The 23782-nt window shown below is 49.6% G+C and overlaps 1 protein-coding gene across 2 annotated transcripts in view; it reads left to right on the top strand.

Moving 5' to 3' along the window:
• The first annotated feature begins 1757 nt into the window (after positions 1 to 1757).
• FHL1 (four and a half LIM domains 1) overlaps positions 1758 to 23782 on the top strand; it is a 29424-nt gene continuing 7399 nt past the window's right edge. For both annotated transcript variants that reach the window (XM_058032609.1, XM_058032608.1), the window contains exon 1: positions 1758 to 1819. The gene's annotated coding sequence lies outside the window, so the exon portion shown is untranslated. The remainder of the gene's footprint in view (positions 1820 to 23782) is intronic.

Here is a 23782-nt window from a genome sequence, read left to right as displayed (position 1 = left end):
ATTAGTCCCCAAATACCCCTGTGGGTCTTGGAGAAGGGAATCCATTGGTACAGACATCCCTGGAGCAGAACCCTTCCCATCCTCTCTCCTCCTGTTTCTGTTCATGCCAGAGGCAGGAGAACTGCTTCTTTTGAAAGAAGAAACCCCACAGGAGCTGCCTGCAGGGTAATTTTTCCTGGGGATGTTCTCCTAGAGTTGTACAACACCTGACTTTGCATCCTCACACTCTGCACCTCTGGTTTCTCCTGGAGCTCTTGCCTTGATTTATCTGACTGGGAATGCTCTGTCTGAATGTCCCATCCTTGATGGGGCTCACCTCTGCAATTTCTCATGAATCCTGGAGCTCTGCAGCTCAAACACATTACAAACCTCATACCTGAGGGGCAGGGTGGCTCTGCTAATGTTCTTGTAGGTCTGATGGTTGGTTACAGCCACTAGAAGAAAGCTCTCATAATGGTGAGTAAGTTTCATGCTTGCTGGGAGAGCTGTTGGAAAAATGAGCTGGAAATGGGTATCTGGATTCCTTTGAAAATCAAGTGTAAACTCCAGTCCACAGTGATAAATGATGTTGGTGTTTCACATCTGTGTTTTATGCATGCCTGAAGTTGTTCTTGGCAAGGGGTGGCAGTCTGAGCCTTGAACCTCAGGGCAGCCCAGTGTTCCTGTCCCTGCTAGGGGTGTTGTTTATATGGGTGATGCAGTGCTGGAGGAATCTCTGGGACTTACCTGTTGAATGAACTGACACAGAAAAATATGAATGTTTTTATAAAGAGAGTGTGTTTGCTCTTACACAGTGTTTTTGTTTTACTAACAAAGAGAAATTCCTTGGCCCAAGTGTAATGATCTGCTTTCCAGGGATACTGGTGCTGCGTCCAGCACACCTACCAGCCTCTCCTGCCATTAGTGAGGAGCTCTGTGGTGGCTCTCCAAGGCACCACAAAAGCCTGTTTGTAGAGCAAGAGCTCCAACACAAGCACCTCTTGTTGAAAACAAACTTAGTTTCTTGCTGGGCCATGTGTCCAATAGGAGAAGAATGGAAGTAAGTGGGAGAAATTCAGAAGAATATAAAAAGAATAAGGGGTGGAGAAAGGGAGAAAAGAAAACAAATGTGAATGCTGTGAGATTTTTCTGGTGTGGTGCAGCAGCACAGGCATGTGGATTTATTTAAATTAGGAATTAATTGCTACCTGACAGTACTTTTTTAAAAATATCTATTTTGAAGAAAATACTCTTCTTTTGCCATTTTTTCTGTACTCTCTTCAGCTGGGTCTCCCCCTTCCCTTCAGACTTCTCACTTGAAATACATTCCTGCTGTTCATCTTGTGTCCTGCAAACTCTGTCTGTGATCCTGAAGGTGCTGTAAAACTGAGCTTCCAGGAAAGCCTTCGGCATTCAGAGAGAGTTTGGGCAGGACAGGCTCAGCATCCTCCTGCAGAGGTTTTGTCCCTCGTTTCCCTGTCGGGAAGTGCAGCTGCTGGCAGTTTTTGGGGCAGCGGGTCTGTCCGAGCCTGCAGCATCCCGCGGTTCCCATGGCAGCGCTGCACTGCCGCGGGGGCATCGGGGCAGCTCTGCGGGCAAAGCGCCGGCGCTGCTCGGGCTTTTCCCCCCGGGGATGGAGCGGTGACCCTGGGAGGAGCTCCCCGGGGCAGGATCAGTGAGTGCTCTGGGTTGGACTAACTTTTTTTTTTTTTTTTTTTTTTTTTTTCCCGTGTTATAAGCTGGGAGCCGCGTCCCTCCCGCTGGCCAGCCCAGCGCAGCCCGGACCCTGCGCTCTGTCCGTCCGTGCGCTCCCCGCAGCAGCCCCGGCTCCCGGCAGCCTGTAAGCACATCCATCCATCCATCCCTCCCTCCTTCCCTCCCTCCTTCCCTCCGTGCCGCTCAGCATCGTCTCTCCGAGCAGGGCAGCGCTCCGGCATCCCACGCCTCGCAGATCTCTGGATTTCAGGGCTGCGTTGGTCTTTTCTCTGCCTTGCGATTGCTCTGCCGGAGAAGGGTTTGTGGGGAGTGGGAAGCCTGTGGGTGTGCACTGCACTACTACAACACTTCAGCAGGCAATTCCTCCGTAGTTTGCTGAGTTAACCTCAGAAACTGCTTGTTTTATGGGTTGTTTTGGAAATGGGATTTATCCACATTCTTGCTTCTGATTTCTCTTGCATTCTCTTCCCCTGATATGCATATTGCCTCCTGGAAGGTGGTTGCTTTGAGCACTGGGGTATAAATACAACTTTTCTCTTTGCTTTCAAGTTGAACTGGTGCTCAGGGAGCATTTGCAGTGGTGCTGATTTGTGTAAGAGCTGTCAGCTCTGTGCTTTCCTGGGCTGGTGTCAGATGTGCCTCTGAGGATTTTAAAGAGAGGTGGAGAGGAAATAACTGAGGCAGAAACTGTTTTGTGGGCTCAGGTGATGTGAGGAACAACCATGGGAGCAGGCTGGCAGTAACAGAATTGGGGAATATGGGAATGCAAGCTTTCACCTAATAATTATCTCACTTTCCTGTATTATGGAGTATCAGGCGTTGCAGGGTTCCTGCAGCTGCACCCATGTGAATGCAAACACCATTAGCTTTGTGCAAATGCTGCACCCCTGTGTTGAGATCGATTTGGGAAGTCACTTGCATGAGTGAAGTTGTATTTGTCATGTGTTTGCAAGGTGGGTGTTTCTGCCATTAATCTTTTCTTTAGTAATTGGTCAAAAGATAAGTTAATGTGTGGGACTCTGGTCCAGTTTGTGTTGTGTAAACAGGAGCTGTCTATGGTTGAGAATGGGATGTGACTATTTTTTAAACCACTGAAATCTAGCATGTGGGATGGGGAAAACTGTAAAAACAATCCACCTACCAAACAGCCTTTTACCCTGTTTTGAGAGGAAGAGTGTTTTTTAAAAACGACAACAAAAAAAACTTCCGAGAGGAAACTGATTAAATTCTTAAGCCATGATGTACAAAGCAAATAGCTGATCAAGCAACCAAATATGGCTTTGGAACTTCAACTTTCTTTTGTAATGATAAAAGCACCCACATACTTCAGTGACAAAACCCTTTTTTCTTTTTGCCAAACACAGCATTCTTGAATACAAACCAGTTCCTGATTTTTCCTTAAGGAGCTCAGTATATAAAAATTCCTTCTTGACTAATACCTAAAAGAAAAATGTGGGTAGATGTTTCAGAGCTGGCACCACAAGTGCAAAAAACCCTAAACCCCTCCAGATCTCAGTGCAGCACAAAGGCAGTTGCTCAGATTATGGACTGTGGCTCTGAGGAAGGAAAGGAGTTCAGGGCTGGGATTTTACAGCTGCTTTCTGACATGCACTGAGGAATTTTGGCTGGGGAAGGTTTTGAGGATTGGGCCCTTGAGCTGATTCTAGCAGAAGTTATTCCCTGCTGTGAGAGATGGCTTGTCTCCCTGTATGCTGGTACAATTCTCTGCTTGGAAGTAAACAATGGCAGCTGTTCAAAAGGAGGCAATGTTTAGGGTACTCAAACAGTTGAAAATAAACACTCTCCTGCCTGTCTTGGCTGGCCTTTACTTCGGAAGCAGCCTTTCCATCGAGCTGCACTGTGAATGGAACATCCAGATATGTGGTAGGAAGCAGCTGGGAGCCCAGTCAGGTTCATGTATGTGGATAGGGGAGTGATGCTGTAGGATGCCCTTCATCTGTAATCTGAATCCTTATCGTGTGAATGTGGCTTGCAGAACACACCCACTGCACTAGGATGCAACAAAAGCTCTAAGGAACTGACCTCCTTGCCCCCAAGAAGGAATTTACTTCCTTTTGTATCACAGAATAGTTTGGTTGGAAGGGACCTTTAAAGGCCATTTAGTCCACAGGGACGTCTTCAACTAGGCCAGGTTGCTCAGAGCCCTGTCCAGCCTGGCCTTGAACACTTCCAGGGATGGGGCATCTTCCACCTCTCTGGACAATCTGTGCCAGTGCTTTGCTGGCTTTTCCAGTGTAAAAATCTCCTTCCTTGTATCTAGTCTAAATCTCACCTGTTCCAGTTTAAACCTTTGCCCTTGTCCTGTTGCAGCAAGCTCTGATTAAAAGTTTGTTCTCATCTTCCCATTGAAGAACTGAAATACAATATGGCAATAAAGCCTTTCCCTCTCCAGGCTGAGCCATCCCAGCTCTCTCAGCCTGTCTCAAAGGAGAAGTGCTCCATCCCTCAGAGCACATCATCCTTGTCCCCTCTGGACTTGCTCCGTGTCCTTCCTGTGCTGGCCCCCAGGGCTGCACACAGCTCTGCAGGTGAGCTCTCACAAAATGCAGCAGAGAGGCAGAGGTGAGCCAGGATAACACTGTCCCCTCAGCAGCAGCCTGGGTGAATTATGTTCTTTTACATTTATTCACCAGCCAGTGGAAGCATTGGGGGGTTTAGGTAGAAAATTCCTCTGATCTGTGCTGATGGGACAAGGATAACACAAGTTTGTGTTTAGCATTTCCCTTTTTGTGGTGCTGCTTACCCTGAAGTCCCAGGGGCATTAAATGAAGCAATAAAAGTCTCACCACCAGCAATGTGCAAAGTTTGCTCAGGCTTCTGATTGGTTTTGGTTTGATATCTCCTAAATCAGAGCAGCTCCCTGGAGAGCCATGGGCAGGCTCTGGTGCCAGCTCTCAGGGGTCACAGGGAGATGCAGATGTGCGGGGAGCTGAGCCAAGCACTCCATGCCTGCCTGTCACCCTCGTGGTCCCCAGGCACTGTCACCTTGTTCCCTGCTGGTGGGAGAGCAAAGGTAGCCAAGCTGAGATTTCAGATTTGATTCTTTACCTTGAGCAGGGTAGACTCACTTTTGCTTGAAAAGATAATGGAAATCATGTCTATGCAGTAAACCTTCCCAAACTGACCTGTGATTTCATTAAAAAAATACATTGTAAGTCAAAATACTACAGCTTGATTCATTTGGATTGCTTTTTATTTCATTTCTGTGTTATAGAAATGCAGACAGGGAAATCAACAAAGCAGAAATGTCTGAGATCAGTCATTTCGTGTCTGATTTTGGCAGAGGGAGTGTGGGAGGAAGAAAAAGACCTCATATTTCACTTAGATACTCTGTTTGGAGAGGAGTTTTAAGCAGATGGCTCTTGAGACTCTGTGACTCTAAAGAATTAAATGCTATTTAGATAAATGCATGCTTCCACTTCTGCAGTGGATACTTGAAAAAAAAAAAAAAAAGAAGAAAAAAAATCTTTCCCTAAGTCAAAGCCATCAAAAGGCATGGCATGCCATCAAGGGCAGGGACATGCACCAAAGATTCCTCTATTGGTTTTGGAAGGACTGTATCATGTATTCTGGCTCCAGTCCTTTTGTCCTTGGGTCCACTAAAACCCTGTTTGCAGCCACTTGGATGGGTGTAGGACCAAAGGACTGGAGCTTCCTTGGGCTTCAGAGACAGGACAGAGCCCAGCTTGTTCCTCTCCCCAGTGTGCTGTAACTGAGCAGCCCAGAGAATATCTGGGAATATCACCCCAGTTGGCTTCTGCAGGAATGAATTGGAGCCAAGAGGCTGAGGCTGGTGTGTGATGAGCATTTCTCTCTGTGAAACCTCCCCAGGCCTGTGGGCAAAACTCCCCTACCAGAAATGGCTCATTTGGCTGCTCTGGGTACTTCCTGCCAAGGCTTTGCTATGCTCTGAGCTGCTGTTGGAAAGCCACAGAGAAGCCCTTGAAGGGGCAGTGCTTGCCCTCCCTGCAGCTCTCACTGAGGCAGGAGCTGGCCCTGGGTGGTTCAGGCATGGGTGGTGCCAAGGACGCTGCCAGAGCAAATTCCTCCTCTCAGGGACAGATGGATGGATGGATGGATGAATGCTCCCTCTTCTGCTTCTCCAGCTTTTTCATATCCACCAGAATAGATGGGAAATAGGGTCTGTGTTCTATGGCAAGACAGGGCTAAAATTACACTTAAGGCTTTGGAGAATAACAAAGTAGAGCAAGGATTGCATTATAGCCATGCTGGAATGGTACAGACAGGGTTGGAAACACTCTTTCAAAAAAAGGCTGAACTAGAGTTCCCTGGAAGAAGTTGGAGAGCCAGGGCAGGGTTCCTGGCAGCTCTGGAGCTGCAATCCAGGGTGGAAGGGCAGCTATTTTGTTGTGTGCCTGGCTGGAAACTTCCAGGCAGAGTTACAATTTTGGTTTGGATGCTGTTGCAGAGTTGCATTATTTTTGTAAATAAGAAATTCAAACCCTCTTGACTTTGGACTGATGTTTTCAGAAGACCCACTCTACATTCCACAGATGTGCCTCATCTCTTTTGTGTCCCTTGAGGTGACCCCAGTGACTGGGGTTGTTTGGGATGCATCCCTCCTGCAGGGCTGGCTGTGCTGTGAGCTGCCAGCCAAGGGTCAGAGCTGTGGGGGGTTGAAGGTGGTGGGACACTGCTGCATTGGTGACCTGTTGGGGTCAGGTACAGAATGTCACTTGTCACCCAGACATGTAATGGAGAACAGGGGAAAACTATTCCTGCTGGGAAGAATCACTGCAGGGCAGCTTTTGGCTTTCTTGTCTCTAATCCCTTTCCACCCCTGGAAAGGGGAAGTGAGCAGAGTGGAAAAGAGGAGACTAATATCTGCCTCACAGATTTATGATGCTTTATGATGCTTTGACATATGAGGGAGCTTCAAATCAAATACTGGCTGGCTCCAGTGGTGTCTGCCTGCTGAAATGAAGGGTTTAAAAGACTCCTGTTCACAAGGGATTGTGTGTGCTCCATGTGCCAAGGGACTCCTGCAGGGAGGCACGGTTGGTACAGGGATCTATAATTCACTTATTTTGCTTCAAGGTCCCTTTAGCACTGCAGCAGCTGTCCCAGAGTGTGAGGGCTCTTGTGCCACACCAGCTCTCAGCTGCAGAGGAGCTCAGAACTTCTGGTAGAGCAAGAATTGCTCTTGCTGTTTTGCTTGGACAGGGCAAAAAATCCACTCAGTCCTCCAAGACTCTCTCATATGAACCAGAGCACTGGGCATGCCTTTCTTCTTGTGCTAAGGAAAATAGAAATGGTTCATCACACTAAAGCCACGACTGGTCCAGCCCACAGTGGTTGTTAGTTGAGTTTCCTGCAGGGAGCTGGCTCCCAGCTCTTCCTCAGAGCCTTCATATGGCAATATTCAGTTTTCATGTGCTTCCAGTGGTCTGTGACCAAAGATTCCCTTGACTATGGCACTACCCTAAATGGGGAAGCTGGGGTGTCAGAAAATGATGTCCTTTCTTGTAAAGAAGTGCCCCAAGATGTGGGAACCATCTGGACTTGGCAGGCTGCTCCCAAGGCATTTACTGCTTGTTTACCTTGGGACTGGCTGCCCCTGGCAGTTGTTGCCATCAGCCTTTCTTATCTGTTCTTTTCTATAATAAACACTGGAGCAAAGGTTTGGAATTAGTCACTTCTGAGGCACTGCCTGCCTCCCTTTCCAGCTCCTGTCTTATCCTCTCGGTTTTGGACTCCTGAGCTTTTTGCACTTCATTCTGTGCCTCTTGGTTTTCCCCTCATCTCATGGCACTGAGATAGCAAAGAGCTCTTTAAAATTCCTGGGAGGTGTGTCATCCCCAGGGCTGCAGCATCCCAGGAAGCTGCTGCCTGGGGACAGCTGTGTGCACTCACAGTGCTCTTGCTGTGCTCTCCAGAGATTTTTCTAGCTTGATTTACCTCATCCAGTGGGTGAATTTGAGTTTCTGACTGATGCCTGCTCAGTTCAAGAGCCCACAGAGGCAGTGTCAGGATCCCAGGAGCATTCCAGGGGCCTGGCACTGTGTGCTGCTCTTTGGTGCAGCATTAACCACAGGGCAGCCTGTGGTTCCAGGGAATGCAAACACAGAAAAAGCATCTCCAGAACACAGGTGTGTGGTCCTCATCTGGACTGAGTAATTTGAGATCGTAATCTGGAGACTGAGTGGCTTTGCTTCCACTTACAAATTCCCTGGTGGTGTCTAAGCATTGTCCTGGTGTGCTCTTGCTTCTGACAGCACTGTGGAGAGGCACTGATGGACAGCCCAGGGTGCAAGGATTTCCCTCCCTCTCTCTCTGGTCTTATCTCACATTAAAAATGCACAGAGCTGTGTATTTCACTCAACACAAGAAAATTCAGTTCCTGTCTGCCCTTGCTCTGCCCATTGAAAGGCAGCCATGCTCCCCAGGGCACAGCCTGCCAGGTGAATGCTCTTGGTGTATAATTTGTGTCAGTGCTGCCTCTGGAAAGGGCCAGGATGGGAGAGCAGCCCATGTTCATCTCTCAGCAGCACAAGGGCACACACTGGGGATGCAAATCTGTTAAATTCTGTCTGGATTTACTTTGGTGGATGCCAGAACATGTCATCCACCCCTTGCCATAATATTCCCTTCTCTTCTATGCCATTATCACCTTAATGATTTATAACCAAAGGTGGAAACTTCCACTCTGGATCTGTCCCTGTGTAAGGATGAGTTTCTTGCAGTGGGTGGGGGACTCATTGTTCCTGTTTGGGGAAGGATTTGCTGATTTTTGGCTGGAGAGGATTGCAAACAGCATCCCTGTGGTGATTGTGACATGCAGGAGAGGCTGTAACCCTTGTTTGGGCTGGCAGGGGGCTGCCCTAAGGGCTCACCTGCGGGGTGTGTGGGTGAAAGCCGTGCCCCACAGCTCCTTTCTTCAGTCCATGTCTCAGGGGTGAGCTGAATGCAGCTTTCCCTGCCCTGCAGGGCTCCCAGTGCCCATCTCAGGAGCGCTGCTGAGAGCATCCCCTGCCCTCCCTCAGCCCCTGCTCCAGTGAGGGGAAACCTCCGTGTGCTCCACTAGACGCCAAGCAAACAACCAATAAATCTCCTATAAACCGGGAGTGAGTTGTTTTGGTTACCAGGGAGATTGCCAAGTGCAAATTCAACCTGAAATAGCGATGAGCTCATCCCTGGAGCAGCCGGGGAAGGGAAGGGGGGCAGCGCCAGGAATGCCGGCGGCTCCAGGGACATTTGGATGCTCTGGGAGCCTCTCTGCCAAACAGCTTTGCCTTGTCAATGAGATCGTGCAGGGGACGCTGAGTGGAGCTGCCTGCTGGAACAGGGCTTTTACAATTGCTGGAAGTGTGGCAGTGACATTCCTCGTGGGACTGGGGGCTGGAGAGCCTTGGGGTGGGCTCAGGCGCTGCAAAGGTCCTTCTCTGCCATCTCCGCTGTTCTGGAAGCTTCTCCCTGGGAAAGGATTGTGGGCAAACTGAGATGCTTGAGCTGTAGGTGAGGGTTGGTTCTCAGCAGCTGTTTAGGCAGGAGCACTGACAGGCCAAGCCTCTCCTGCTGCTGCTCCAGGGGCTGCATCAAGGGCTTTGAAAAACGTCACCCTCTTCTGCAATACACCTGGGGCAGGAGATGGAACATTTGGGCTCTGGCATTACTTTGCCCTGAAATGTCCCCAGTTTATGCAGGTCAGGATTGGAGTTTTGGAGTCAGCTGCTGCCAGGGCACTGTGGGAGCAGGGATGGCATTTCTGGGATGATGGGATGTCATTTCTGGGATGATGGAGGGGGCTCTGGTGGAGTGCCAGCTGTGCCTGAGAGAGGCAGGATAAGGAGACTGTGCTGCTCTCAATCCCTTGGTAGCCCAGAAAGGGCTCCTCTGTCACCCTGCACCTCTCTCTGCTAGGACAGATGTTTCCAGATGCACTCCATTCAATGGACTCACATTTTCTGTAGAAGTACAACTTTTAACTGGAAAGCTCTGTCTGTAGGAGGAAGCACTGCCTGTCCCTCTGCACATGGTGCTGCAGGGGAGAGGCTGACAAAGCTGTGGCAGTGGTCTCTGCTTGGATTTTGTTCCCCACTGCTGAATTATCAAATATGTGAAGTTGTGTAGAAATATCTGAGAATATCACCTATCTTGATGAAGCAAGGCATGAGCCCCTTACCAGAGGCCCACTGATGGATTTCAGCAAATCTTTTAGGACATAATTACCAGTAAGTGAAAACAGGGAACAATTATCAACAGCACAAATGCAAACAAAAGCTGAGCCCCTGAAAAGTGATCTGTGAACCTACTCACATGATGAAAAAACATGATCCTTTTTTTGGATTAACTTCATAGCTTTCTGAAACAAGGGATGGAGGCTGCATCTATAAAAAGAGATTGGTTTCAGCAGGGGTATTTTGTATTTTGGAAGTCTTTTATTATAATTTTACAATCATGAGACATCTGTAAATTATGCATTCTTGCAAGTCCCTTCCAGGGCTGTAGGTGGATTTTTTCCAGCTCCTTTCTGGAGCCATGTGGGAAATGCTTTGGTGACATGACCCCAAAACATGACAGGCAGCTCTCAGTGCCGCCAGTGCATTCAGCCATCAGCTCCAGGGAGAGGCTTCAGGAGAGCCTGGTGCTTGGAGCAGTCTGGCATTTGAAAGAAGGGGATTTTCATGTGGGGACTCAGAGCTGAGTGAGATCTGGGTGAGACAGACATGAGTTCACCCTTTACAGCTGCAGGGTGGGCAGTGCCCTGGTGTGCCTGGGCTGTCCCAGGGGCTGGCCTTGAGTCCATGTCACCCTGCTCCATGGCACACCATGTGTCCCAGCCACCAGCACCCCAAACTGCCCAGAGCTGAGCTGGGCAAAATGCTGGAAAACTTTGAAACCTACAGATGCCACGTGGAGCATTTTATTTTCTGTTTTCAGCACCTCTTTGGAGATGAGATGCTGCTTATCTGACGTTCCTTTGTGTCACTTCTTTTCTGTGGATATTAACACTGGATGTTAACATTTGGGAGCAGGACAGGCATCCCTGCAGGCCTTCCCTGTGTCCTCCCCCAGTGTTTCACCCTCTTGGTACCAAGGTGTGTTTGCTGTTTGGCTGTCCATGGGTGCCTAAACCCACTGCTGCTCTTTGCAGATCCAGGACCAAGCCTAACCTTGCTCAGCCCTGGCACAAACCAGGCAAGGCTCCTACCAGGCTTCCTTCTGAGAGTTTGTCTCAAGGGGTGAAACTGTACCAAAGGGACAGCAGAGTCCTTGCTGTTGCAGGAAAACCCTCCACGATTTGGAAACCTCACCCTTTCCCCATTGTCCTGCACCATTCCCAGAGGGATGTGGTGCTTGTGGGCTCTCGTGAAATGCAGTTGCACAAGCTGGTTTTCAAAGAAAGCAAACCACTGTTTCACATCTGGTTTAGCTTTTTGACAGTTTTCTCTGGCATTTGTGTGCAATTAGCACTGCTTTTCTCACATGGAGCCCATCTCCAATGGCTGGATGTGGGCAGTGGTTGCAGAGCTTGCAGTGATTGTGTTGAGAAGGGCTGTTTCTCTTTGCAGACTGTATTGCTCGTTGTCCCTGAATTTATTGTCTCTCTGCTACTTGAGAAAGAAAACAAAATAATTTTTGGGCCTGAATCCATCCCAGAGCAGGGGATGGCTTAATCAAACACACAAGCACTTTTACCAGCTCCAGTTGGTTTATTTCTGTGTTTAAAATCAAGCACTGCTTAAAGTATCTCACTTCTCTTTTTCTGAAGTTTGTGTTTAATTGAATGTACCCACTCACAGGCTTTGCCCATTGCTGCAAGAGGCAGCACTGGTAGAAATGCAGTAGCACGAGAGCTGCTGTGAGACACTTGGCAGAGGAGAGGAGCCCTTCCCTTGGCTTGGTGGAGGGGGGAAATGAAGGAATTAAATTTGGCAGTTTCTGTAACCTCACCCCCCACCCTCCTTTGGCCCAAGCTGTCTCCTACCGAATACTGATCTTAATGTTTCCAAGACACAAAAGGAACTCAAATTTTGCTAGGTTACCAAAAAACTGGAGTGGGAGTATGTTGGGGAGGAGAATTCCCCTGCTTCCCTCTCCGAAACAGCAGATCCCTCTCTATCCTGCAGATAATGATACTCAGCTGGGATACCACAAACCAGGGCAGGGCTTTGAAAACCATTCTGGGCTGGGACTCTGGCTTTGGCTGAAATTGAAACCTAACCCTGATGAAAGAACTAAAGCTATTTGTTCTTTTTTTTTTTTTTTTTTTTTTTTTTTTTTTTTTTTTTTTTAACATTTGAGCCTATGTTTTCTAACCAGCCCCACAGGTAAAGCTTTCCTGTGCAGTCCTTGCCCAGCTCTGATCTGACATATTCCCAGAGAGACCCAGGATCCTTATCACTTTATGAAAAATGAGATTTACATTCCTGTATCACACAGGCACTTTGAAAATATTATCCCTGACTCCAGATAAATGGCTCATACATTTTAATGCCGTTATTAGAAATTGAATTGACAACACTTATCCTCAGTGGAAATTGCTCTGCGGCTCAGGGGAAAATGTACAGAGAGCACTGGTGGAGACTTCAGAGAGCTCTTGTCATCTTGAGATGTGTGTGCTGCTGGTGCAGTGTGTCTGCTGAATGAGAAGAGCAAGGTTTGATCTTTACCAGGAAAAGGAGAAAGCACAAGTCCAGGGGCTGAGACAGCAGTGGGTCTTCAAACATCCCAAAGATCTTCTGGGCTGAAAGGGAGAGCAAAGTGCTGGGGAAACAGGGGCTGCTCTGGCCTGTGTGTCCAGGGTGTTGTGGAGATGTTGCACACAGGTGCTTTATTTGCTGTCTTAGTGAGTGTGAGAGAGTGAACTGCTGGGTGATGCCTGAAACTGGCACTGGGTGAAGTCTGCTGGGGTGCTCAGGTTGGTGACAGAAGCAGCAAGGAACTGCAAGAGGGAAACCCACTCAAAAGAGGCTGCTTTTAGAACAAAGTCTTTAATGGTGAATAAACTTGCAAGAATTGGCTGATGTCTGCTCTCTTAGGGGATGTGGCCTTTGACATCAAATCTCTGCAGCCTCTGAACTGGGAGCTCCTGAGAGTGAAGGGAGGAAGGGGGACACTGGCACAATACACAACTGGCAAAATGCTCAATGTGGTGCCAAAGCAGCACTTGTGAATCTGAAGCCACTCCAAGGTGCAGAGTTTCCACTTTTCCTGCCCTTTTGTGCAATGTGGCCCAGCCTGGCCTGGCCTTTGTGGTGGGTGTTGGGGTGCCAGGAAGTTGACTACTTCTTCCATTTTAAACTGCACTTATCTGAAGCTGGAAGTTAAATCTAACCTTCCTAAAAGTAGAGGTTTATGAAAATAACTCTTGTCCTTAGGCCTTGCTGGAGGAGACTTTGCAGCTTTGTTTTTCCTTGTAAAGAATGCTCAGCATATGTCCTGACAATTAGTCAGAGTGCCCAAAAATACCCATCAGCCCTGCAAGCTGATCCCTTCAGCTCCTGGAGCTGAGACAGACACAGGGTTATGCACTGGGGGGCTTTGGGAAAGGTTATTTTTAAAATGGCCACATAACAAGGGTGATCTGGTCCTTCCAGCCACCAGCTCTGGCTAACAACTGAGGATGCAGACAGCCAAGTGTTGATCTTGCTCGAGGGGACTGTCCTGCCCAGAGTGTTGGGCTGCTTCTCCTGCTAAAGCATGTGCCAGTGCTGGCTCTGCCAGCTCTAAATCAGTGCTGAGGGCATGGCCCTGTGGCCTGTGCCAAGTTTGGGCAGTGCTTTGATGGTGTGCTGGATGCCAGGGAGTCTTCCCAGCTGGCATGCCAATGCTTGGAAGGGCACGTCCTCATCAAAGAGGTGGCCTGTCTTCACCCTTTCCAGGCAGCCCTTTCCTCAGGGCTTTTGCTTTCCCTTTTCTGACCACCTGAGCTGAAGTTTTCTATCCTCAGTGTCTCTCACATGCTGAACCACTGGAGAATGTTTTGCCAGAATCACAGTCCATCCACAAACAGCCCTTTCTTCTCCTCCCCTGAAAATCAAGGTCTGTAAAGGGAAACACCAAGGCTCCTTGGTGCCACAGAGCACTGCTGGTGTGGGGGTTTGGTTTGGCCCCTGTCCTGTGTGGGCAGAGGATGGAGGTCTGCAGAGCCATCTGCCCAGCAGCTTCCTGGGGATGTGGTATTTTGCTAGAAAGCACTTCCAGGCTTTGGAGGAAGAGCTTGGGCAGAGCCTGCAGCACCCACCTTGTGAGTCTTCCTTGCTGCCAGGTCCTGTTGGATGAGCACAGGAGGGTGTCAGGGGATGCTGGAGAGTGTGTGTGTTGTGGCTGATGTCTGGGTAGCTGCTAATCTCTGACTCTAGTGGGTAGATTTCCAAAGAATGACCCAGCTTTCAAACAGTGAAGCAAACCAGTAGCTGAACTCCCTTCCATGAGCTCCACAGTGAGCTGTTTACCCTGAGCACTGCCCAGCCAGCTGCTGTGCCCATGAGAAGGAACTGGGAGCTACTGGAAGTGCAGAGAGCCTGCTGGACACTGTGAAATATTATTTCAGTGATGGCTCACTCACTGCTTGGTGAAGCCCTGACATGAGCATTTATTGTGTGGGTATGGCAGGATTATATTGCTGTGCCTGTTCCTCACACCTCATCTGTCCTGGGAAAGATTGCTGTGCTGCCTGGCTGGGTCACTCTGGTATTTATTGGACAGGGACTTGAGTAATTTTTCTCAGCTCTGAAGCCAGGGCTAAGCCACAGGGGGAAAGCTGTGACTGGCAAATATCTGCCTCATGTTTGGCTCCATTGGTCATTCCCCCTGCCCATGAGTGTAACTGAACATGAACAAAGAAAGACCTAAAAGTGGCCAAGATGGCCCTAAGGGGCTCCACTGCCCCAGGTGTGAAGCTTTGGGGTAATAGGCTGGGGAATAACTGAGTTGTGGTGCAGCTGGTTGGCCCCATGGCTCCTCCCAGGACACATGACCTGGCAGAAGGGACTGAGAATGATCACAGCACTGCTGGCTGGGTCTGTGTGACACAGTTGTAGGGCTGCTGGGGAGGAAGAAGGAAATGCAGTATTTGAAGAATATTAGCCCAATTATGAGCCTGATGCTCTTATGAGGCTTCTGAATCAGACCAGTCTTGGCAGTACATGTGGCCCTGTCTCCCAAGAGGAGTAGAGAAAGTCTTTGTCTCCCCTCAGGGTTGTGTGACCTCCATGGACATGTTCACACCTGTGGTCTTCACCTTGCAGTCCATGAAGGGGGCTGTGGACAGCCTGCTGAGCCTCCAGCCCACTGCCTGCACACTCACAGCAGAGGGACGTGGCAGACAGAGCTGGGAAGAGAATCATGGCTCACGTTTAAGCAAGTGCATTTAAAGACTAAGACATCTGTCTTTTTAAGAGATTTTTAAAAAGTCTTCAGCCTTTTGAGGCTGTTCCTTTTTGAGTTTGCACTGAAGGTCTAAATCTAACTGTTGGGACTACGGCAGGCACTCAACATCCTTGGTGCTGGGAGATGCAGCCTTGGCATCTTATCTGTAATGCAAGAAAGACGAGCAGGGATAGGAGGAAATTGACTTTATTTTGAAGTTGATTCAAAACCAGCTCTGCCCAGCACTGCTGCGGCCTCTCCTCTCCCCAGTCTTCTCTGGAGCCTGGGGCTGCCATGGGGCTGTTTGATGCCTGCACCCCACCCCACTGGCACAGCCAGCATGGGGAGCAGGAGCTGAACAAAGCCTTGGGACTACAAAGCAGCTCCTGATTTATGCACAGACACTCCCCCAGGCCCCAGTGTCACTTGGCTCCCAGCAGCAGTGAGAGCTCTGCCATGTCAGCAACAGGTGAAGGGAAGAAGTGCCAGTCAGGAGCGTGTGTGGAGGGGAGCCACAGAGCAGATGGCAGCAGGGAAATAAATTTGGAGTTGCCACAGGAATAGTCCTGGAAATAGTCCAGCCTGTGGATGGAGGCAGATGGGGAAGGACTTGGTTTATATCTCTTCCTGGTTTTTCTTTTATTCAGATGGGTTTATTTCCAGCTCTGTTATCTCTGACCATTCCTTCCTATTACTACACCCTTATCCCTTTTTTTCCTCTCTTCTTATCCTGTCTTCTTTTCCGCCTTTTGTTTCTACTCACACTCTATCTGAGCTCCTGGATGTTGCCCACCCTGCATCTGCTTCCTTATAAATCTATTCCAGATTCCTCTATCCCTGCCTTCAGAGCTGACCCAAAAACTTCCCTTGGTACCGAAAGGCTCAGCTCAGTGCTGTGACCCAGCTGTGAGCTGGAGCTCAGCCTGGAAGAATCCTGCCTTTGGCACATCTTGCCACTTTCCTTCTCTACTGTCCCTGTGAGCTGTTCCCTGATGCCTGGGGTGTCCATTCCCCTGTCCCTGCAGTGATGTCCTTGCTGGTTTTGCTCTGGATGTGGGAACATCCCAGCTGTCTCTGCCTTGTGCTCCTGTGAGTGCCTGTGGGATGCTTCAGGGGTGCCGAGGCACCTCCATGTGCACAGAGCTGGATTTGAGACTTTTTGGGCATATTTTGGATACTTCACATAGAAACTGTCCAGATTTGAACAGATAAGGTAGAAAATTCCCACTGTGGTTCATGTGTGAGCGTGTCAGGCAGGGTCTCTGGCTGGGGGGACAGGACTCTCATCCCCTGGCAGTGCACTCTGGCTGATGTGCAAACACTGCCCTGCAGTGCCTGCTGCCAGTGCTGGATACTGAGTGCTTGGAGAGCTGGATCAGCCCCCAGTGCCAGTCCTTGTGCCAAACCTGTCCAGCATTTCTGTGCCACTGGGGACTGCTGCCTCTTATGTCTCTCTGATGGATCAGCTACAGCTTCAAAGATCTTTTCCTTGGAGAAAGCTGTATCTATGTTCTCTCTTCTTTCAAGCCCAGCTCTCTTACTGGTAGTCTTCCTGCAAACTTTGTCTTTATACTAAAGCAAAGAACTGTTTTTTAAAAACTGTTTTATTTCTGCCTCAGAAAAGCCAAGGAAGTTTATAGCTGAGATCTGTTGGGCAGGAGTGCTTTGCTGTGGGAAGACACACATGTAACCTGAGACATAAAATAAAATGTAAAAAAGAATTGATCTGCCCTCAGGACAGGAAGGGTAGGGAGCAATGTGGGACTCTGATTTCTGGGGAGCCTGGTGAATGGCAGCGTGCTCTTCTGTGCAGGTGCACTGTGCACTGCCAGCAGCATGTATGGAAGCAGGAGGCACAGCATTACTTTAGGAGGTGCACAGGTGCTCTGCTGCTGGTATTTACTGCTGCTTTCTTTGATCATGGTGACTAATAGTTCATCAATGCCTGACTTAGAACAGCTCTCTTTAGGAGTTGCTGCCTGTTGAATGACAGCAGGATGTGTGAGCAAGCTGAGAGACCCAGACCTTTTCTGGCAGGATTCTTAGGGCAAGAAAATACTCTGGAAATCACAACGTGAATCATTTGTTTATCCCAGTGGATGACACTATGGCCCAGCCATGCTGCTCTGCAGTCAGACCCCTGGGTGGGATCAGCGTGTCCAGGGCAGCTCCCTGGAAAACATACAGGACAGGTTTAATGTTAAAAACATGACATCCCAAGCCTGCTGTGCCCTGCTGTGCACTCAGTGGTGTATTTGTAGCACTCTTCCCTGTGGGTGCCTGGTGTACAGACAAGGGCTCAGGCAGGGCTGGCACAGCTCCATTCTGGGGCACCCTCTTTTTCCTGAAGGTGTCTGCTCCTTGACACGTTTCATGGGGCATTGATGTCTCTCCTTGGCACTTGTGCTACACCTGCAGCCCCTCTGTGTTTAATCACCTGGGCTTATGTGGATGAGGAGAGTCTTAGGAAGGAAGGGGGAATTGTCCAAAGTTATCTGGCTAAAACCAGGCAAGAAACCAAGAGCAGCAGTAAGGTTGTTCCATTCCTGCTGCTGGGCCAGGAGGCCAGAGATTCAAACAAAATGGCCTTTAATTAAAATCTTCTCTGGGGCTTTGCAGAGTGAGCTGTGCCAGGGAGCTCCATAGGCAACCACAGGTCTTGGCCAAACTTTCTCCCTCTCTTCTCTCCTCCAACCCAAGCATGTCATGGTGCTGTGGACACACGTGTGTTTGTGCACATGAGAAGACACCCAAGTGTCCATCCCTGCTCTCCACAGCGCTCTGCAGTTCCAAACTGCTGCTGGCTGCAGCCACCTCCGCTCGGGGCGTGGCAGGGCTGGCACCACGGAGACTCTGCTCCATCAGCCAGGATGGGAGCCAAGGCTTCTGCTGGGAATACCTGGGCATTCTGGGAAAAGCAGGAAATGACAGCTGGGTGAGAGGGTGCCAGGGCTTTGTGTAAGGAGCTGGAAAGGAATGAGAATGGTTAATGGTGCAAACTCTACGTGCATTGCCAAAAATGAACTCATGTCTGTAAATATTACACTGTGCACAGCAAGATTAGAACAGGAAAATACCAGTTGTTAGAGTTCCTGTTGCCATCTGAATTATGCAAACAATTTGCTGCAGTTTATAGATGAGCTGGGGCAGAATAACATTGGGTTTTTCCTCGCCAAAATGTTTCAGTGCATCAGTATTTTAGCACATTTCCCAGCCTCAGTCTGCTGCCCCAGTGGATCCATGCTGAGCTCTTTGGAATGGCTGTCAAGAGTGGCCTTTTCCAGGCCATGTTGGAAACTTGGAGATGTCAGGATGCTGGTGAGATGCTGAGCTTGTGGTTGTGCTGCCTGGGGGGCTGAGATGGGTGTGAAGGCTCAGAGACTCACCAAGGCCAGTGCTGAGGCTGGAGACTGTCCATGTGTGGCTGAGGAGCTCCTGGGAAGAAGAGATGTTCCTGGCTGGAGCGGGGCTGCTCTTTGGAGGCCAGACACCACCACCATGGGCTCCCTGGAAGGAATGATAAACATTGGCTCTTCCCAGTGGCTGTCAGGGAGGTTCAGTGACTTTCCCACGGCCGTGCAGTGCGTCAGTGGGAGGCAGGATTAGCAGCTGGGCCTCCCTGGCCCCCGGCCCTGAGCGTCCCCAGCAGTTGCATAACCCAGGGTGAGTACGGAGCTGCTGCAGCCCGGGGGTCCCCACAGGAGGGACCCCGAGCCACAGCTCCCTCTCCTCCTGCTGTGACTTGGGTGGAAACAGCTCAGTGGGAGCCATGGAGCTGGGATCTTCCTGAGAGCTTTGGGGACACCTGAGTCCAGAGGACAGAGGCATGAGCCAGTGCCTCCAAAGCCATGCTAGATGCTCAGAAGCCCCATATCATCACACCCATCTTTCTAAGTGCTGCTCCTCAGGGATTTGCTCCCTTTGAGCAGTTAATGCTGTGAGCTTCCTCAAGGCAAAAGCTGGGGAAGGACCAGGAATGGCAGTTTTACTGGCAGTGAAACTTCAGCGTGACCTCCATGTTGAGAGCAAATCCAACCCACCCATGAATGAGTGTGCTGTATTCCTGTGGGCTGTCAGCAGAGTCCTCTGGGGTACAGCACATCCTTTCTGGGCCAGACGACAGCCCTGGCTGGCTCCTGGGGCTGCAGCCCCCCTGGCCCCCACAGGGCTGTGATCACCTCTTCCCTTCAGCCATGGCAGAGCAGCGTTCGTGCTGGGTCTGTAATTTAGCTCAGGACTGCTACGAGACACAATCTCACTCTAAAGCCAAGGCCAAATAGTACCAGCATGGGGTCAAGTTCATGAGTTCATTCTGCCTTTGGGACTAATTTGGGTGCTGAGTAGCTGGGCAGGTATTTGTCTGTTGCCTGCAGAGACCTAGAGGTCTCAGGATCCTATTCTTCTCCCTCAGATCACCTAAAATGGTAAGAATTTCCAAGGGGGATTAAGGTTGAGATCTCTGGGGAGGGGAGTGGACATCTGGTAGGAGTCCTGTCCATATTAATAGCCTCCATTTAAATATATGTTATCAAATGGGGCAGCTCCTTATCAGCTTGTGAACTCCATTACCTGAGGGGCTGCTGGTGACTTTGGGCTGCTGACCATGGCTTTCCACAGGCACACAGGTAAAGTGGCTGTGCTGCCAGGGGCTGGGGGAGTACACCTGGTGAATGGGGAGGAAGGTCTTGCTAAAAGACTCCTGTGCAGAGAAATAACTTTGAAAGCAGACTGAAACCTCAGCAGTCTGCAGATGTAACTCCTGATGCCAAATGGGCTGATAAGAGTGGGAGGCTGGTGCTGGAGCACAGTGCTGGTGGTGGCCACGTTTGTTTTGTAAAATGCATTGGATTTTAAATGTTTTTGTATCTGCTGCTGTGGGAAGGCTGGGGCTCAGCTGATATTTGAGCAAGACGTGGTGAAAATGGGGGACAATTCTCCTTGCAGCAAACTTATTGCAGTGGCAGAGGGGAGACCAGAGTGTAAACCCAGATGGTTTGCTCTGCTCTGGTTGCAAGTTTGTGGTTAGTCCCTCTTCTCTGTTTATCTTTTAGTTCAGATGGGCTGACCCTTACCAGTGATAGGAAATGTTAATTTTTCCATTAACACTGACAGGAATCTTGAGATCATATTTTACATGTCAGGATGGGTGTCTTCCCACCCTGACTCATTCCTCTAGCCCTGCAGCTGAAGACAATCAGAAGCTCTTTGGGAATTTCAAAAGCCTATCTCTTAGCAGCTGTTTTTGTGCATATCCAGGGTGCATTCACAGCTCTAAGCACAGAGGCAGTGCCATTGTGTCTCTTGGTGAGACACAGCCCGGAGGGTGGATGTGCTGGGGACAGGGTGGGCACAGCTCCTGTGGCACCAAACTCAACTGCTGCACACCAGGAGCCAGGGGTGCTCCTGAGACTTGGGAGCAGAGAGACTCCTCAAAGCTGGGCAGAACAGGCACACTTTGCTGCTCAGCTCCCTGCTCACCTTCCCACACACCTGAGGCTGCTTGCACAGCACGTAACTGCTCGGGATTTGCTGGTGGGATGCACATACGTGTTATACAGGGCACCACTGTGAGTAAAATCTGACTTCTGTGGCATCACTTGATGTGAGATGTTTAACTTCAGCCCACAAGACTGACCAATGCTGTAGCATCCTTCCATTACACTCCCAGCTATGTTATTTTTTCTTTCTCATCTTCCTCAGGGGATGTCCCCTGAAGCAAGAACTCACAGACTTGATGCTGTGCTGTGATATAAAATGCTGCAGGGTGTTCTGAGCAGATGATGAGGTTGGACTGCTGCTGCCAAACAGTCACAGCACAGTATCTGATCCTGCAGACCACTGGGAACCTCAGGGCAGCTGTGGGGTGCTCAGGAAGGGGCTGGACTCTCCAGAGCAGGAGGAACTCTCATTTTGGCACCTGGGAGCACCTGGGTGTGAGAAGGGCATCCAGCTGCTGAAGTGAGGCAGAGCAGTGCTTAGCTGGGAACACAACAGACGAGTCTCAAAGGACAAAACTTAATGCAGCCACACAGCTAGTTACTGACCAGGATTTGTTTTGTTTTGAAAGGTTTGGGCTTTGTTGCTTAAACTCTGCCTGAAATGCTCAGCCTTACTTAGGCGGTGGTGCCTTGTTAGCCCTCACTGAGCTCTGCACTGAGTGCCAAGGCAATCCCTGGGGAAAGTGTTTGCAGGGCTGGGCCAGTGACTTTTAATAAATGGCACGTCCCTGCTTCCCTGGGGAACTGTGAGGATTTAGTAATGACTGGGATGTGCTCACACATGGTGGCAATAGGACCGTAGGGAATGTTTTTGGCAAGTGCCTGAGGAACTTGGAGCTGTTCTTGCTCTAAATAAAGAAGCTTTCCTTTTATCAACAGATTAATTTTTGAATTATAGAGTATGAGACTTGCACGTGCCCCAGCCTGGCACTGAGAGAACACAGCTCTGGTATTTTCAGCCCTCCCAGCAAAAAGGACTTACAAGAGATTTCTTCTCTTTCTTTTCTTGGGCTTTGCAAATGTTTGTTGCCCAGGGCATTGCGCCAGTGCAGTCCTGAGTGTCACTTTGCATTTGGGATTAACAGGACCCTTCTTTTAAGGGTTTCCCAGGTATTTATAGCAAACCATGCGACCTTGCACAGAGGAATGCTGAGAATAGTAACTCAGGTGACAGAGCAGGGCTGCCAGCACTGATCTGAAACAGGCAGGTGTAGCCAGTGCCTGGCAGAGTGGGGCTGTGTGCTCAGTCTGCTGAGAAAAAATAAAACTAATGTAGAATCAAAAAGCTCTTTTTCTTCCATATGCAACTGTGTGTAGGGCAGAGGATTAACAACTCCAACCTCATCTTCTTTCTTAAGTGGCAGAATAATCTGTAAAGTGTCAGTACAGTCTCTCTGGTTGTGTTTAGAGACTACACTTCAAGTTCTTCCTTGGTGGTTTATCACATTTAAACATATTCCCCAGAGACATTAACACATAGCCTGTGCTAAGTGCTTTGCTTATCAGCCGTGCTTCAGCTTCCTTCCCTGAGTGCTTTGGTTCCATTTATTGTGCAAACCACTGTGATGCTGCTTTGGCTGAACTGGGATGAACCAGCCCAGGGTGATGCAGGAGCCCAGCAGGAGACAGTGGTTGTGTGGGTGCAGCAGTTTTTGTGGGGTGGCAGTGCTTAGGTCTGTACCCTTTCCATCCCAAAGCTGGCCATACTGCAGGGTGCAGAGGTGGCCCTGACCCTCAGTGTCTGCTTGGTGTTGGTGGCCCTTGGAAGCCTCTGGGGCCCAAGTGTTTGAGGTCTCTGAAGGATTGAAGGTGTGGCTGTCCAAGGGCTGTTTTTGTGGAGTAGAAGATGCTTTCAGGGGACAAGTGGCAAACTGGCACTTCTGTGGTCAGGTAAATGTTAGGGTTGTATTCCAGTGGGTCTTTGTGCCAAATACCCTGCTATCTGAGAAGGCCACTGGCCTGGCCTTCTGCCCTCCAGCTGTAGCCAAATCCATCAGGGAGCTACATTTAGAGAGCCCCCTGCCAGGGCTGGTGGGACTGGGATCCCTTGCTTAGAGCAAGATTCATTTCTGGAAGTATGGCTGCATTTTCTCCATCTTATTGAGGGTCCTCTAGGCTATTTAAGGATGGGCACATTCTGCGTTTCCCCCTCCCCCCAGCTGCCTGTGCTTGCTGTTTTCGCCTGCTTCTCTCCAGCAGAACAATCCTCTGCACATGCCTGGGAGGGGAAGTAGTTCCAGCCTGTCCATGCTCTTCCTCTGCTTTCTAAATCCCATTCTATGGCCTCAGTGTCAGGCTGGCATGGGGTTTGGATCAGTGCATGTCCTCAGGGTTTGAGATTCTCCTGGGGCCAAAAAAGAGACCAGGCTGTCACCTCAGAGATCCCATAGTCTGGTGTAAAGGTACAGCCACAGAAACTCTTGCTCAAGTGACTTCCCAGCTAAAACAGCTGCATGTACTGCTCTCATTTTCAGCACAGCAATGTGAAAAGAAGCACAGAGGTTCAGTGCTCTGGGTTTTAGTGGTGGTTTGGTGAGTGATTTCTCTGGTTTTGGGTTGCTGTAGCACTGTTGTACCCCTGGTGTGGATCCCTACTCTGTGCTCAGCATCTGCTGGATGGGAAGGGATGATGAGGGCACTGAATAAAGACCCAAGGAAGTGATGATTTTTCCATGTACCCCCAGTGTACCCCCAGTTTCATAACTTGCCTACTTTTCGGACAGTAAAGACAGGCCAGGGTTAATATACCTGGAAGCTCTGGAAAGTTGTACTGTGGGGACCTGGTGCAGCTGGAGGGTGAACAGGTTATTTAGGAGATAAATAACTCCAAACCCATGACCTGCTGCCAAGCAGGCTTTAGAAATACATTTATTTTTATACAAAGCACAAGAAATATCTGCTCTGTTTACCTTCCATGAGAGGGGACAGGACTGCTGAGGAAACCAGCTGTAGGACACTAAATGAAGCTGAGCTCTGAAGTGTCCACAGATGTTTGCTCCATTTGGGGAAAATAATCTGGTGGTCCCAGCACAGCTGCTGCTGGCCTGGAGCTCCACGTTGCATACACTGGTGGCTTCCAGGGCTCTGTGCACCCTACCCTGGGTGGGCTGGTCCTGCTCCTGTGGCTGCTGTGGGCTCTGGACATGGCACAGGTGAGCAGAGCCCACCAGCACCCAGCACGTTTGCAGGGGCAATGGGACCCTGCATCTTCACTGCAGGCAAGGGGACAGAGG

The sequence above is a fragment of the Melospiza georgiana genome, chromosome 12 (genome assembly GCF_028018845.1).
Source record: "Melospiza georgiana isolate bMelGeo1 chromosome 12, bMelGeo1.pri, whole genome shotgun sequence".
NCBI classification, from domain to species: Eukaryota; Metazoa; Chordata; class Aves; order Passeriformes; family Passerellidae; genus Melospiza; species Melospiza georgiana.
Note: the sequence above shows the minus strand (reverse complement) of the source record. Positions and strands in the feature narration are given on the sequence as shown.